Below are 15,111 nucleotides of genomic sequence, written 5' to 3' on the forward strand. Positions count from 1 at the left end.
AGGAAGCGGAGTCGGGGGCTCACCCCTGTCTGCATCAGTAGTGCTGAGGTAGAGATGGTCAAGAACATCAAGTTCCTGGGAGTGACAGTCACCAACAATCTGTCCTGGTCTACCCACATAGACACTACGGTCAAGAAAGCACAACAATGGCTCTACTTTCTCAGGAAAATCGACATGTCCATAAAGACTCCTACAATTTTTTTTGATGCACTATAGAAAACATTCTCCCTGGATGTTTCACAGTGTGATATGGCAACTGCTCTTCCCAAAACTGAAAGATACATAAGAGTTGTGAACACAACCGAGTCTGTCATGCAAACCAGCCTTTCATCCACTGACTTCATCTATACTTCCCGCTACACTGGGAAAGCAACCAAAATAATCAAAGACCTCTCCCATCTCATTTATATTCCCTTCCATCCTTTTCCATCAGGCAGAAAGTATAAAAGTTTATAAATAAGCATGAACAGATTTTCTAATGGACCTCTAATATTAATCTTGATCTCTCTTCACCTTCTCAGTAGCTGTAACCTTGTGTCCTGCACTCTGTTCTGATATCCTGATGTACCTGTATTGTACAATCTGCCTGTAAATCCTGTAAGACAACACTTCTCACTGTACCTCAGTACATGTCACAGTAATAAATCAAACCAAATCAAATGCTAAGATTCAATTTGCTTTCCTTTTTACCTGCTTATCTGCAAACTAATTTTGTGTGACTAATACGCAAGGACACCCAGGTCCCTCTGCATCAAAACACTCTGAAGTTTCTTTCCAATTAGAAAATAAGTTACCTCTCTATGCTAATCAAAATGGATTTTTAAACACTTATCCATGTTAAACTCCATAGGCCAAATTTTGACCTATTCACCTCACCTACATCCATTGGTAAATTCCTTATTTCTTTATTGCAACTTATTTTTCCACTATTTTAGTGTCATCTGTAAATTTGACTGCAGTACCTTCTTTCCCTGTATCCATGTCATTAATTGTAAACAGTTGGGGTCAAAGGATTGAAATTTGTGGCACCTCACTAGTTAAATCTTGCCAACCAGATGAAGACACATTCATCCGATTCCCTACTTGCATCCAAGCTGATAAATTACCTGTAACCATCTGTGATTTTATTTTGTTATTAATCTTTTATGTAGCATCTTATCAAATGCCTTCTGGAAGTCCAGATTTGCTACATCTACATTATTTCCATTATTCCATAATCTCCATTATTCACTTTGGTCGTTACATCTTTGAAGAACTCCAGTAAATTCGTAAAACATGATTTACTCTTCATAAAACCGTGATGAGAGACTAAGAGACTGCTGCATGCTCCGTTTTACAGAGACTTGGCTCATTCCTGCCATATCTGACTGTGCCTTGCAAGCGGAGGGGTTCTCCATACATCACATGGACCAGGTGGCACCCTCGGGTAAGGCAAAGGGCAGACGGGTATCCTTCCTAATCAACACCTCCTGGTGCTCAGACGTGGTGACCCTGGCAAGCCTCTGCTCCCCGGAACTAGAATACCTTACAGTAAAATACCGTTCCTACTATCTGCCACACAAGTTCACTTCCGCCATCCTGACAGCAGTCTACATACCACCGAACATAGATGTGAAGAGTGCACTGGATGAAATTTACACTGCCACAAACACTCTGGAGACAAAATACCCTGATGCCCTATTCATCGTGGCCAGTGACTTCACCAAGTCACCTTCAAAAGGGTGCTGCCAAAGTACCATCAATACATCTCCTGCCCCACCAGAGGACCAAACATCCTGGACCACTGCTACACAACCAAAGACACCTACCATTCCATCCCCCATCCACATTGCAGAAATTAAGATCGTGACACTGTGTTCCTCCTTCCAGCTTACAAGCAGAAGCTAAAATGGGAGGATTCTTCACTGAAAGAAGTATAATGCTGGGACTGCTTGGAATCAGAGCGTGTGGACAATAAATGAAATCACATTCAAATGAAATGACATCAAATCAAATCAATGATGGATGGGTTGTGTTTTTACTTCCCAAATGTCCTGTTATTATCCACTTCCAAGACGACATAATTGTTCAGTTTATTCACCATTTCCTTATTCTCTATGCCATCTTCTCCTGTTTCTACCTGGATTAGACACGTTCCCCGCACCCCCCCACCCCCGCCCCGCCACTCCCCGTTTTGTTTTCTCTAATGTTGTCTTTTTCATAGACTGAAGAAGGTTTTACCGTTCACCTTTATGTTTCTTCCTAGCTTGTATTCGTATTCTCTTGTCCGTTTCTTTAATAGTTCCTTAGTCATCTATTAGCAACTAGGGTGGATGGATACAAAGTAGTTTTAGGATTTAGACAGATCGTGGTGGAAGGGTGAATTTCCAGAACAGATACAGGTCTTGGAGTAATCACTTCTGCTTTTCCTCACCTACAAATCAGTACTGGATGCAGTTGACATCACCATTATGTAGCTGCCAGGTCTCCAAAGGCCTGGAAAATCTGATCAGACTTACATTTAAAATTAAGCTAAATGCTACGAAGCAGAGGGTCTCAACTGACCAGGAGGCAGAAACAGCTCATGTTTCATGACCTTTTGAAAGTCTTTTGATCCAAAATATTGTCCTGGATTCTCGAAGAGGGTTCAGGCACCCAACAATCAGATGCTCCTGACACTTTACCTAAACTGCATTGTTCTCACAATGCTGTTTTTAAATTCAGATTCTCCAAGTGGCTGGAGATGAGCCTGACACCCAGTTAGCAATACGTTCAGGTGGTAGGCAACCCCTCCTTGGTGTCAATGGTAATAACAGACCATTTCTTCAGTGTTACTGAGTCAAAGTCCTGGAACTCCTTCCCTAACAGTATTGCAGGTGTACCAAAACCCCATGTCTACTGTGGCTCAAGAAAACATCACCACTACCATCTCATCAGCATCTAGGGATGGGCAATAAGTGCTGGCCCAGCCAACGATGCCAATATCCCTTAATTTTAAAAGTGACAGAAGCCATAATGTGGGGCAACACAGTATGGAGCTGGAGGAACACAACAGGCCAGGCAGCATCAGAGGAGCAAGAAAGTTGATGTTTCGGGTCAGGACTCTTCTTAAGAAATACACAGGGGAAAGGGAGCTGGGAAATAAATAGAGAGGAGGGGTGGGCTGGGAAAGGTAGGTGGAATGGTGATAGGTAAATGCATTTAGGAAGTGGTGGGGATAGGTCAGTGGGATGGGTGGGGCGGATAGGTGGGAGAAAAGATGGACAGGTTGTGTCGGGTCAAGGAGACGGGAATGAGAGGGAGGATTGGATGTAGGATGAGACCAAGGGATGGGGAGATTTTAAAACTGGTGAATTCCTTGTTTAGGCCATTGGGATGTAAGATCCCGAGGCGGAATATCAGGTATTGCTCCTCCAGTTTGCAAGTGGTGTTAATGTGACACTTGAGGTAATATACCTTGTACTACAAAACATAGTTCTGGAGAAACTTGGCAGATCTGGGCCAATCTGTGGAGAGAAAGCAGAGTTCATGTTTTGAATCAGGCAATTCTTCATCATAACTGATAGCAGCTAGGAAAAACTGGTGTTTATACCAAAAGGTGGAGTTGGGTGGTGGTAGTTTTGGTGGAGCGTTGGGAGGTGTGTGTGGAGATGCCTTCTGATGCCTTGTTGAGTACAGCAGACGTTACCTCAGAGGTCCAGTTGTATTAATACGAAGGAATGTGCCATGAAGAAAAGAAGAAAGTAAGAACTCTAACTGGCCCAAGTTAGTCCATGCAAGTTTTTTTTGTTGTATGTGGAGAAAGCTGCTCAAATCCAATATTACACCCATTATAACTGACTCAAGATTTTCCCAATGACAGATGTTAAGCTAATTGGCATATAGTTACATTATTTTTGTCTCCCTCCCTCTTTGAGTAAGGGTGTTACATTGGCAGTGTTCCAATTCTCTGGGATGTTTTTGAGAATGTAAGGATTCTCGGAAATTTACTACCAGTGCATTCACTATCCATGAAGCTACTTCTTTTAAAAGCCTAGGATACAACCCATTAGGTCTGGGGCTTATCAGTCTTTATCCCCATTAACTTCCCTTGTACTTTTTGTCCTAGTGATAACTATTGTGTTTATTTCCTCCCAACACCCTCCCCATCCCATTTAGCCCTTTGATTATTTCACATTTTTGGAATATGTGTCCTCTTCCTAAAAACTGATGCAAAGTATGGATTCAGGTCCTCTGGCATTTCCTGCTTATCCTTCATTATTTCCACAGCCTCATTCTGTAAGGGGTATTTGTTCACTCTGTCCTCTCTTGTCCTCTCTCTACATATTTAAATAAGTTCTTACTGGTCATTTTATATTACTTGTCATTTTTATTTCTTGGTGGTTTGCCCTCAGTTTATTTTCTCCCCCTTTATTCTTTTTAGTCAGTATTTGTGGCCTTTCAAAAAAACTTTCCCAATCCTCTGGTTTACCACTATTCTTTGCTGCATTAAATGTTTTTTCTGTTAATTTGATACTACTATTTGCTTCACTAGTTAACAATGATTGAATTATCTCTTTTCTAGAATCCATAAAAGCAGTATCTCTGAGGTCCTAATGCCAACCCTTTCCATGCCTCATCTATGGAGTTCTGAGTGAGCTTATTATATCTGACAATGGGAACCAGTATCGATACAAGTTCCATTTCCTAAATTTTACATTTGCAAGTTTGAACAAGATATTAAATGTACTTTCTATGAGGATCAATTGACTCAAGCAATTTCAAGAAGTTTCTGAGAAAAGCGCAGATTTACAACGGTGAAATAAGTAGATATAGTCCAAAATCGCAAGTTCTGACTTGGAATATAGCACCTGTCATTTCCACTGGGATGGGAATGGAGTCTGTCGGCTCAGGTTTCACCCAAGTGTGGTTTCTGAAGATAGCAGACTCCATTTAAAGCCAATGTTTAGTAACTTTGCTGCTTAGAATCTGGAATGTCCAGAATAAACCCTCTCAAATCAGATCTGCTGTTAGTGTATAACTTTTGGATTACCCAGGTATCCCCTTTGGATATTGGTCTCCTTTGTGACTCTGGTCCCAGGATACCTTGGACTAAGCAGGACGCCCAAATATCATTTGGGGCAGATACCCGTTGAAAGGGGAGTTTGAGTATTCTTTGATGGGGATAGGGACATTCTTTGGAATTGTTAGCTACAGAGAAGATTATGTGTAAAAGGTGAATAAACCCCTTGAAATTATCAGCCTATTAAAGACATGTCAAGAAGTGTCAAATTTATCAAGACTTGTCAAGACATGTTAAATTAATCAAGAACAATCAAAATGTGTTTTGCCGAATAAGAATACCTTTAATTGAGTGTGGTCTGTATAGAACTTTAAGTAGTAGCACTTTTTTCTCCTGTATACCAATGGATATTGGTGTTTTAGAATGGTAGGTGACAAGGGGAAAAGGAGGTGAGTGTATGTAGGCACTAAATTGGTATGAGGAAAGGGATATAGAGTATGGGAAGAGATGTACATAATGGCATAGGGATATCAGGGATCATGGGGGAACGAGAAGAGGGTATTAGGTGGTATGGGGAGAATATATAAAATGAGTGATGTGTGAGGGGCGAGGGTTGGAGGAATGACTCACATCTTATTATGTTGTTTTTGGACACAATGCTGGAGCCCCAAAACAACTTGTTTTATCCAGCCTTCCTCAGCTCTTCTTCAGTTCAACTTACAATCTAGCCCACTGCCCCCTGCTGAGAAAGGTGGATACCAGTAGCCATTTTTAAAGTTAAGGTTCATGGATTTTAGAGTAGATTTGTAGCTCGGGTTGTGGATGTTGTGGTTGGTTGGCTTGCCGAGCTTGCTCATTGTTTTTCCACAGACGTTTCATTACCCTACTGGGTAACATCATCAGTGCAGTCTCTGATGAAGCTTCATTCGAGGCTGCACTGAAGAAATTACCCAGCATGGTAATGAAACATCTGTGGAAAAACAATGAACCAGCTCGGCAAGCCAACCAACCACAAGGTTCATGGAGCTAACAATTTTCCTGCTTCTGCACAATGTGATTCAGGAATGAACATCTGGACCAGATTTTGGAGCATGTGATTGGAGATTACTGCAGCTGGAAATAATGTCAATAAACCCGTTTTCTAGCACATTACAAACATATCTTTGGACTTGTTTTCCTTTGAGTCTGGGCTTCTGAGGCCCCTGGGCAAATAGGAGTCCTGACCCCACACAGGAAGCATCTCTCAGAAGCAGGTATGGCATTCCTTATGGACCAGCTTTCTCAGCAGATGATGGAGGAACAGAGAATGAAGCAATACTTAATGGAATGCCCTTACGGAAGTAAGGTGAACTTAGTAGCATGCAGCCATACAGACCAGTAAGGTCCTGCTGCAATCTCTTAGCTCCATTCAGTTCAGTGAATTCAGCAGGGACTTCCTTAATGTTTGTGGCTTTAGTAAGGGGAAGGCTGACTTTTTTTTTTAAAAAGACTGTGGACATACTTGGCTCTTTAAAACTGTATAGTCAGTATTTCAACTCAGATACATTGGGAACACCACCATATGCAAGTTCCTCTTCAAGCTACTAACCACTTGAAGTGGAAATATATCGCCATCGCATCACTGTTGCTGGATCAAAACCCTGGAATTCCCTCCCTAAAGGCATTGTGGGTCAACCAACAGCATGTGAACTGTATCAATTTAAGAAGACAGCTCACCACTACCTTCTCAAGGGCAGCTAGAGACAAGCAATAAATGTTAGCCCAGCCAATGGTGCTCATGTCCCATGAGTGAGTTAAAAAACTTATTAGGTATCGTTCAACTGCATTTTGAGCACATGTACCAAAATTAGATTTCTTTTAAAGTTTCGTTTTATATTATAAGTAAAAGGGATTGTGCATCCACAGGATGCACTGTAGCAGCACTTTCCAAACTTACAGCCTCTACCAACTAGAAAGAGGAGGACAGCAGGCACATGGCAAAATTACTACCTGCATGCTACCTTCCAAATAATGCATAATTCTGTCTTGAAAATGTATCCTCATTCTTTCATTGTCACTGGGCCAAAATCGTAGTGCTCGTTAGATGGAAATAAAATCAGTCTTTGTAGCAATGACCTTCATAGTAAAATGGCTTGACAAAATTCCCATGAAGACGCTCATTTCCAAGACACATGAAGAACTGGTAATAGCAATGCCCACTGAACAGCATCTCAGCAAACCCTTCTAATAGGGAAATGGGATGGGGTTATTTGCCATGAAAAAGAAATCCTTCCAGTTTAATAGGGAAAGAAGAGAGGTCTAATCCAATGTATTTGTAAAATACATACAGTAATCCCATCAAAGCCAATATGTTTCACTGTCTCCAGTAGTATAATGGGTGACTTTTAAAGGATTGTGCAACTTAAGTTATGGCTGCTGTAAGCCCATTGACCATGGCATTGCACTTTGACATGTGGTTTGTTTGAATGCCCTAAACTATTGAAAACATTGATCAGTCAACACTGTCAGTGTACACTGCATGGATTTACCCCAAGGATTTGTCAAAGGGAATTATGTTCCCTGACAACACATCCTACGTTGTGAAGGTCACAGGGGCTATGACCACATGTGCTGTGCTGTATTCTTCTGAATCTGATTATTGTAATTTACCTCTATCAAATATACTTCAATTTCAAAAATTATGGTCTTTTCCAGAAATATTTGCATGTGTTTTTATTTTCCAGGTAAAGACATACATGATGTGAACAGTATCCATTGTACGACTCATTCATAAATAAAATTAAGGCTCTTCTGTGGCATCAAACAATACTGTGTATTGTATGTTTAGCTGCCAAAGTCAAAAGATATTAGTCAAATATACACAGGTCTAACCAAGACTCAGGAGAAAATATGAAAGCAATTTACAAGCATCTGTGATGGGATCCAAGACTCTGTCAGCTGTGTTAGTCCTATATAATACATGTTTCTGTAGATTACAGGAAGATAAATATATTTCTGCCCAATGTGACCATAAGACGTAGGAGCAGAAATTAGGCGTTCAGCCCATCGAGTCCATTCAATCATGGCTGATAAGTTTCTCAACCCCATTCTCATGTTTACTCTCCATAACCCATGATCCCATTGACAATCAAGACCTATCTATTTCTGTCTTAAATATACTCAGTGACCTGACTTCCATAGCCTTCTGTGGCAGTGAATTGCACAGATTCACCACTCTCTGGCTGAACAAGTTTCTCTTTATCTCTGTTCTAAAAAGGTCTTCCCTTTAAAGCTGTGCCCTCGGGTCCCAGTCTCAATTTCTTGATTTTGTTTGGAAAGAGCAATGTGTGGTAAGGTTAATATTACAATATGAAAATGAGTGTTAAATAGTTAAATGGTAGTGCATGACACAGGCAACATGTTGGAGAATTTGGATCAAGAAATAAATTATGAATTTCACAAAGACTTTTATCTTGGGAGATAGGTCAAAGATCCAGGTCATGTTTATTTTTGCAGAGGCAGTGAGGAGGTTGTGTTGGAATTTGCGATCCCATTAAAACTGGCATTTTCTAATATTTCCTTTGTAGCAGGAGATCTCACTTAACTGCTGTTACAGCAGTTACTTGCCTCAAACATGCACAATGTCTAATAATCCAGATGAAGAGAAAATAATAGTAACGAACATTAAGACCACAATGTTCCATAAGCTGACATCAAAAGATTAAGTGGCACTATATGTACTCTATTATCAATGATGTATTTCGGAGAAGAAATATTTGTTCCCAAAAGGAATGAAAATTAAAATTCAAGTGAAGGTGGTAAAGTAAGATATGGATGCCCGAAAGACTTGAATAGCTGTCCCATATCCATTGGTTAGAGGGATTCAAATGAGTTAATAATAAAACATAAAGTACTAGCCCCGAGAAATAGGGTATATCAACAAAGTCTTAAGGTTCGAGAGCAGTGATCATCAGGCAGCCCCTGCCAGGGATAGTGCTTGTCAGGGAACTGTCTTCTTCAAATGGAAGATGGACCAGAAAAGATTGAGGAAAATCCAGGGAAGAGTTCCCTGACACTGTCTCAAGGGCAGTGTGCTGCTTTCGCTACTTCAGTGAGATAGACATATTCCAGATCAACTGTCTGCTGGTTCTCTGGTATCAGTGAACCATTCAGTTGTCATGAAATACATTGTTTTTGTTTTGTTAATTAACTAATGTTTCATACCCAAACTGCTGCTTCTTAATAAATTTACTAAACTGGCAATTTCTTATAATAGGTTGACTTCCTATATTCAGGAACTGTGGTCATAAATTCCAGAATCTAAAAGGTGTAATGTCCTGCATGTTCTGTGCAAAAATAGCAGCTTAAATCTTCTGATCTCAGTCAGAAGTAGGGATTCTTGCCAGATTAGAATAAAAATTACCCTCTTTCCACTCAGTCCTGCTTTGCAAAGCAGGATCCACGCCAACAAGTTTGATTATGAAAAACATGGAGGTAACATTGGAGTGAATCTTCGCAGGATCCCTCCCCCCACTTGTCTTTTTAAGCTAGTAGCTTTCATATACCAGGAAGTAGGGGAATATGGTCAGGTGGTGGTAATGCTACTGGATTCGTAATCAAGAAGACCAAAATAATGTTCTGGAGTTACTGATAATATTTAAAAACTTGAAAGCACTCTAGGAAGCATGTAAATGCACTGGAGAAAGTGCAAAAAAAAGTTTGAAAATGTCCAGTGATGAGAAACTTTAGTGTTAAAGATAGATTGGAGAAGTTGGGAATGTCTTTTAAGAGGTGAAGACTAAGAGGAAACAAACATCTTTTTCACACAGTAGGTGGGTAGGTCTGAAACAAATTGTTCTGAAGAATGGCAAAGGTAGGTTTAAATAAAGCATTAACAAGCACATTAAATCTTTATTTAATTAGAAACAATATTCATGGTTTTGGGGAAAAGACAGGAGAATGGCCTGGAGTCAATGCTCATTCAGAAAGTCCATATAAGACATGATAGTCTGAATGACCATCTGTAACAATTCTGTGACTCATTATCATTTGTCTTTCCTTAAATCAGCCCGGGAACTCTGGATTTGTTTGAAAACAAAAACAGAAATTGTTGGAAAATCTCAGCAGGTCTGGCAGTATCTATGGACAGAAATCACAGTTAATATTTCGAGTCGCTGGACTCAGATTTCCAGCATCCACGGTTCTTTCAGTTCTTTTTCCGGATTTAGTTGTTCTTTCTTTCCCTTTTGAGGGAATAATGATTGACTGTGCTGGAATGATCTTCTTGAAGGTAGCCCATTTTCAGCTACCATTTTACCTGCCAAACTTAGATTCTAATTGATTCAGCCCAGGTCCATTCTTAACCTATTTAAATAAACACAAAGATCTGAGGTTGCTACATACCAGAAACAATCATGAAGTGCTGGAGAATAAAGCAGGTCAGTTGAGAAAAAAAATCAAAATTAACATTGAGTCTAGTGACCCTTTGTCATGACTGGCAATAGCTGGGAAGGGGTGGTATTTATGCTGTTGAGGGGGGGTGTGTGAGTTGGGGTGAGGGAGGTGGTAAGGGAGAAGAGAGGTGTGGACTGAATAGAATATATGGAGATGGATTTCTCAGATTTTGCCAGCGCTGATGAAGGCTTTTGGATTCCAAACATTTTACGCCTGTCTTGCTGCCTTCAACGATCTATGGACATTTACACCAGGCCCTCTGATCCTCTGCACTTCCTAGGGTCCTACCATCTTTGCCTTGTTAGTACTTGCAAATGCATCACTTCACTTTTCAGAATTAAATTTCATTTGCCACTTTTTGACCTATCTGACCCATTAATTTATACATTGTCCTGTAGTCTGAAACTTTCCTCCTCACTGATTACCATACCAGCAATTTTTACATCATTTGCAAACTTAGTGATCATACCTCCTACATTCCTTCCCAGATCATTAAGATACACAACAAATAGCAAGAGGCCCAGCTATGAACCACGTCAGTGGATACGGATTTCCAATCCCTTCAAAAAACCCTTTCAACAATCATCATCTGCATCCTACATTTAATCCAATTTTAGGTCCAATTTGCCAAACTGCCCCGAATCCCACAAGTTCTTAGCTTATTAACCGGCCTGCCATGCGAGACCTTACCAAAAGGCTTATCAAAATTCATGTAGACTACATCAACTGCACTTCTAACTCCTTGAAAAATTCAATCAAGTTTGTTAGACATGATCTGCCCCTTACGAAGCCAAGCTGACTATCCTTGATCAATTCTCTAAGTGGAAATTTATTCTGTCCCTCAGGGTGTTTTCCAATAATTTCTCTACCACAGACACTGGACTCATTGGCTTGTAGTTTCTTGGTTTATCCCTACCACCCGAGTACCATATTAACTGTCCTTAATTCCTCTGGCACTCCCGTGGCCATTAAATTCTGAAAATTAATGTCAAAAGTAATGCTACAATGGAAAAAGCAAAATTCCATAAAAGCATGCAACAGCTGAAACAGAATTGATTCCTTTGTTAATGATTTATATCAACTGACTATGACATGAAAATAGAGCATTGAAAAATAAATTACTTCAGAATTGCTTTGTAGTAGGATTCTTAGGAGATTTTATCAGATTTTCTACAGTCAAAGGAGGCTTTAATGCAATCAAAGGCTTCCCAGTTACCAAGGCAGGCAGAAATGAGGAACCTAAATTGTGTATTAATTTAAGGTGACAGGAGGACTTTGTGGAGAAAGGTGATTGACACCATACAGTTTGTGGGATGGAAGCATACCTAAGCAAAAACAGGGAAAGCATGAACAGGGCATGGCTGCAAAGCTCCATCCCTGTAGGACGAGGAGGCATTTTAAAGCTCTAATTGAAAAACCCAACTCAGAAACTAAAACAAAATCTTACTAAAGCTGTAACGTGCAAGAAATTAAAGATGTTTAGATAATAAAATACTATTTCTGGGACAAATTTCAGAATCGACAAAATTATTAGAATACGGAAATTTCAGTTGATGGACATAAAACAAATTTCCAATTGAAGACCGCAGCAGAAATTGCAGTTCTTTCAAACACAAAAGATATCCTCCAGCCATCAAACATACAACTCCATGGATGAGAGAAAACAGAAAATTGGAGCAGGAGTAACTGTTCAGCCTTGCTATTCTTTATGATCATTCACCTATTCCAGCTTTCACTGCATATCCTATGATCCCTTTGACCCTAAGAACTTTTACTGACTCCCTCTTGAAATATTCAATGTTTTGGCCCCAATTACCTTATATATTAGAGAATTCCACAGGCTCAGCATTGTCTGAGTGAAAAGACTTCTCCTCATCTCAGTTCTAGATGGTTTACCTCGTAACCTTAGACTATGACCCCCGTTCTGAACTCCTTGGTCATCAGAAACAATATTCCTGCTTTTGCTCTGTCTCCTCTTGTTAGGATTCTATCAGTTTTTATGAGACTTCTTTTAGTCTTCTATATGTCTGTGAATAAATTCCTAACCGATCCAGTTATTCTTCGTACTACAAGCCTGTCTCCTGGTAATCAGTTTGGTAAACCTTTGTTGCACTCTCTCCAGAGCCAGAGCATCCTTTCTCATGAGATTGTTGACTTGCTCACTGAGCTGGCTGGTTATAGTTCTGACATTTCATCACCGTGCTAGGTAACATCAACAGTGCGGCCTCCAATGAAGCAATGTTGTTCTATTCCGCTTAGTATTTAAATGATCCGGTCTGTTGAGGTGTTTTGTGTCTGAAATGTTTTCAGAGGCCACACTGATGTTACTTAGCACAGTGATGAAACGTGAATTACAACCAGCCAGCTTGGCGAGCAAATCAATAACCTCATTCACAACCCGAGCTACAAAGCTTCATGAGAACCTTAAACATTCTTTATCATTGAAGAAGACCAAACTGCACGCAATGCTCCTGGCATGGTCTCACTAAGACCCCGTACAGTTGCAGCAAGACATTTCTGCTCCTGTAATTATATCCCATTGCTATGAAGACTAACATACCATTTGCCTTCTTCAGTGCCTGCTGCATCTGCAGGATTACTATCAGCAATTGATGTATAAAGATGCCCAGACTTTGTCACAACTACCCTTTCCAAATCTATTGGCATTCAATCAATAAACTGGCTTCATGCATAGGAGGTATACAACTTAATGTCAAAGGACTGTTGACTTCTGCACTTCAGGTCAAAGGAAAAAAAAAATCATAGAAACCAGTGATGCAGGACAAAGAGTGTTCACTATAAGACGTACAGCACGCATTGATCTACAACCCATCATAAAATGTGAATTGGGAAGCCAAGACATACTGAATGAATTCAGCTCAGAATCTTCGAACTATTCAGAGCTCTTGGAAAGGTAGAAACAGCTTACCATATTGAAACTGGCTGCCAAGCTACTGCGGAGAGAAAGCAGAGTTAACATTTCAGGTCCATGACCCTTAAGAAAAGAAGTGTTCTGAAAAAGAGTCATGGACACAGAACATTGATTCTATTTCAATTTCCACACATACTGCCAGACCTGCTGAGTTTTTCCATCAATTTCTGTTTTTGTTTCAGATTTCCAGCATCTGCAGTTCTTTGCTTTATTTTTATGTAAAGCTAGTGTATTTGTTTAACACAGTGAAACATTCACACTCACTTTTTAGAAGGTGAAGCAAGAAATTGAATCAACATTACATTAAGAACCAATCACAACTATATCAAAGCCTGCAAACCTGATGTTCAGTAATAATTCCAGTATCAAAACTAAACTTGGTCTCTGAGAAGAAGTTAGACCTCATGCATTTAAACAAAGACGTGGAAAGGGAGATTCGTCCACTTCTCCTGTTCACACATGATCACTAACCGCTCACATCCAATTCTGTTGTGTTCAGTTCTTCCCTGCAATCAGTGCAGGAACGACAGGCCCATAACTGAGCTGAGAATGTTAAGACAGGCATGGGGGAGGAGGAAGAGGGTGGAGGGGGGCTGCAACAGACAACAGATATCGGTGTCTATTGGTGAGAGTCTGAGATCTCAAGTGGGATACAAACTGTGGCTTTTGGGACTACCTTTGGATGAGACAAAAAAACATACTCCTGACATCGTTCCTCATACAGCTTAGAAGATTCTCACCAGAATTTTCCCAACTGAAGTTAAAGAGTAGTGTCAACTAAGTTCCATGGCTTCATTTCCACCATGGTTTGGGCTAGATTATCCTGCATAAACATGCACTTATCACCTCACTAATTATCATAGTCTATAATTATTAACTTTTCATGCCCTCTGCACTTCCTATTTATTCACCGGGGACGAGTCACCACTTCACCTGTTCATGCATGATCACTAACTGCTCGCATCCAATTCTGTTGTGTTCAGTTCTTCCCTGCATATCAGTGCAGGTAAAACAGGCCCATAACTGAGCTGAGAAGGTTAAGACAGGCATGGGGAGGAGGAAGAGGGTGGAGGGGGGCTGCAACAGACAACAGATAGATATCAGACTTCTCACTCCCTTTGTGGGGAAGATAGTAGAGCTGGCTGGAGAAGACCAGCACACGACATGTGCTGACAGGAAATCTGCAATGCATAACTAAAACAGTAAATTTCACTATGGTATACTCCTCTCCAATTACCACCAGTGTTAACCTATTCAGTTATCTTCAAGCCTATATGGTCTGTTCCAATATGACTGGTGGAAGTGTGCTTGATGTATATCTTCATTCTGCATCTGTCTGTGAATTTCTTAAAGATGTCATAAGCCAGGTTTGGAGTGGTAGCCCATGTCTCCCAGCAGTCATCCTTGTACAGTCTGAGGACCTTGGTAAGAAGCACGTACCTGCAAGTGCTCCAGTACAACAGAGTCATGATGGCTCCTGGGATATCTGGTGCAGAGATATTGTTTTGTTGAACATAAATGAGTTGATAACGAAACAACTGGAATCCTTTCCTGTTTAAAAATGCCACTAATTGTGTCAGGATGTTTCCAAAGCAATGTAGGGATAATCCATTGCACCCTGCACCTGGGGGAAGACAGCAATTGTGAAGAATTCTAATATATATAGCTCTTTGAAGCTCTTTATCAAAATTGAAGGCAATGAAGGGATATACTCTAACAAAAATAGCATTGGTAACACCCCAAATGTACTTATGAGTGGAGGATT

Source organism: Stegostoma tigrinum, chromosome 5 (assembly GCF_030684315.1).
Source record: "Stegostoma tigrinum isolate sSteTig4 chromosome 5, sSteTig4.hap1, whole genome shotgun sequence".
Classification (NCBI taxonomy): Eukaryota; Metazoa; Chordata; class Chondrichthyes; order Orectolobiformes; family Stegostomatidae; genus Stegostoma; species Stegostoma tigrinum.